Source organism: Cetorhinus maximus, chromosome 31 (assembly GCF_964194155.1).
Source record: "Cetorhinus maximus chromosome 31, sCetMax3.hap1.1, whole genome shotgun sequence".
Classification (NCBI taxonomy): Eukaryota; Metazoa; Chordata; class Chondrichthyes; order Lamniformes; family Cetorhinidae; genus Cetorhinus; species Cetorhinus maximus.
Genome location: NC_135909.1, coordinates 14,254,881 through 14,257,866, shown reverse-complemented (window position 1 = coordinate 14,257,866; position 2,986 = coordinate 14,254,881). Strand labels below are relative to the sequence as shown.

Here is a 2,986-nt window from a genome sequence, read left to right as displayed (position 1 = left end):
TTTGATTCATTCCATGCAAATTTTCAGCTCAGTTACAGACCACTGATGTGGTAACTATTAAGCAAGCAATGTTTGTAAGTTATGGCCCAGTGTTAAATGTCTGTCACTGTGAACACATTTGTGAAAGATAATGTATCTTTCAACCTGCTACTCAGTTGAGATGCGGGTGTAACTCAGGTTATACTGCTCGATTTGATCTGTGACACTCAGTCTGATTCTGAGTAAGAATTTTGATATGGATGTAAAATGGAGATCAGTCTGGAACTGGCACAGTATTCTCAATCTGACATTGAAAATTTAGGATTAGTATGAAAGTTACAGCTCAGTTCATACTCATCGAATTGATATTGTATCTTTTTGTTTCATAAAACTGGAATCAACGTTTGTATCTCAGGTTATACACGCTTTCAGAATATCTCGCTCTGATAATGTACTTGAGTTTTGGATTTGCATCTAATGTATATGTCAGGACAGACAATGGGAATTGACACTGCAATTTATAAACCCGTGATGTGTGCAAATATTGGACTGGTACTTCACATGTATCTCAGAGTATATTATTCAGGTTAATTCTGTAAACTTGAAACTGACACCGTTGTGTCCGTTTTATCTGATATTTAAATGTTGACATGGAAACAGCGTCTGTCTCTCCTGCTTTGTTTGATTGATGGATTGAAAATGTGAGACTGGAACTGAAGACCTGCCTGTCTCTCCGTGCTCTGTCAGTTATAAGGTACGTACTGTGAGAGGAGCTGGCGGGAATCTTCATACTAACTTGGCTGGTGGAAACAACACATTTATTCCGGTTCTTTCATTTATTTCCCTGTATATTTTAGAATATAGAGTATATTTTTGAACTCAAGTGCAACTGAGGTTGAAGACACCGATTCCTTTAGTTTAATCTGTCTATTAATAATCATTATGAACGGTTTGAGAGGCTGTAGCTCTAATTGGATACTCTGTTCTCAATCAAATTCCTAACCAATCGGAGAGCAGGGAGAAGAAATTGGAAGTTTGGATTGGCTCACATTTTCAAATTCGAAATGCCCGCCAATTTCAGTACAGGAAAAATACAAAATAACTGAACGCCAGTTTGAATGTGTCAACCTCTTATCTGTAACCGGCGGTAATAAGACCCCGTTCAGCAATTTAAATCAGCGGAAAAGCAAAAACGTACAGATTACCAACCAACTCCTTCACACAGACTTCAAGGAGACTGAGAAAAGCGGCTGATTTCTGATCCTCTCCATTAAAAGCGGCCGGGAATGTTACAACAGGGAGTGCGGAGAGAATCCCCGACACAATACCGCCTGGGACAGGCAGCTTTGTGTCCGGAGAATAGGGAGACCGGGGGGAGGGGGGAAGGGGACGGGTGCAGATCTGAAACCGCAGAAATGGACTCAGGTCCTGTGAGTGCTCAACTCTCACTGATTCCGGCCTCTGGGAAAACTGCGGAATAAACAGATCAGCCCGAAAATGTCCGCTCCGTTTCCGAGTTTACTCTGTTCCTGGAGCGGCGCTCAGATCACCCGAGAGTAAAAACAAAGCATTTAATGCACCAGTCGTTACATTTTTCATAGTTTTCATGAATGTACCGGTACAAACTCGATATTTATGACTATGAAATATTTATGAAAATGTCGACTCTGACTGTTTCAATTCTTCAGTTCACTAAAGCGGGAGATGTGTGAACAGAGGAACAGCGCAATGCAGAGAGGGAACTGAAAACACAAGTAAACAAATCAGAAACAGATAAATCCACCGTTACAATAACTCCATCTCCTGAGAGTGAGCAGCCCTTTCAATGATCCTGTGAGTGGCTCTGAAAAGAGCCTTTGGGTTATTAGATTAAAGAATGGCCGCTTCACTTGGTCTTCGAGGCCGCAGCGGCGCTGGTTTTCTTGGGCAGCAGCACGGCCTGGATATTAGGCAGCACCCCGCCCTGAGCGATGGTCACCCCTCCCAGCAGCTTGTTGAGCTCCTCGTCGTTGCGGACGGCCAGTTGCAGGTGTCTGGGGATGATGCGGGTCTTCTTGTTGTCCCGGGCCGCGTTACCGGCCAGCTCGAGGATTTCAGCCGTCAGATACTCGAGCACAGCAGCCAGATAGACCGGGGCTCCGGCACCCACACGCTCAGCATAGTTGCCCTTTCTCAGGTGCCTGTGAACACGGCCCACCGGGAACTGCAGTCCAGCCCGGGAGGACCGAGACTTGGGTTTGGAGCGAGCTTTACCGCCGGTCTTTCCTCTTCCAGACATTTTCACAATCTCACAAAAACTTTCACAGAGAATGAGGAAATGCTCTCACATTCGCTTCTCTTATAGCTTCGGGAGGAATGGTGCTGCGGGCATTGCTGATTGGTCACTTTGTGCTGCGTCTCATAATGTTGTTCATATCACCAACCAGATATCTACTGAACTCACCAATCCGGAGACTCTACGGAGTGAGGGCGAAAAATTACGCCGCCAAATTTCGATATTTCAACCGATCTTTTTTCAAATTTTAAAAGCCCGCCAAATTTTTAAAAAGAAATGAAAAAGAACGGACAGAACATAGTACGAATTGGAAGTTTTAAAAATACGCGTCCCTGATGGGACTATTTCACATTTTATCCCATGTTCCAAATCGCTTTTACAATCCGTGATCAGGGGGTCAATCTCGATCCTTTATGAAACCCTGTCAGCAGCCGCAGAAAGTCCCATTTACATCGTTCTGCAAACGGACGGTATATTGTAGATATTTATGACAGACAAAACTGAACATTTTTGCCAGCGTTGAGACTGAAGGTTGCTGCACAACCGGGGCTGATAGGAAATGAACTGATCGATTGTGGAAACCAAACTTGACCAGAACTGGAGACTGAAGCATTTGCTTCTATTCTCTCTCTCTCCAAAACCAGGGAAAGGGGGAAAATATTAACGCGTCTTAAAACAAAGCGCCGAGGGTAATCGGCAAGTCATTAATTGATGAGACATTATTAACCTGAC

General features: G+C 44.0%; 1 pseudogene; it reads right to left on the bottom strand.

Moving 5' to 3' along the window:
- Positions 1-1,864: 1,864 nt before the first annotated feature.
- Positions 1,865-2,308, bottom strand: LOC144670399 (histone H2A-like; annotated as a pseudogene).
- Between the last annotated feature and the right edge of the window lie 678 nt (positions 2,309-2,986).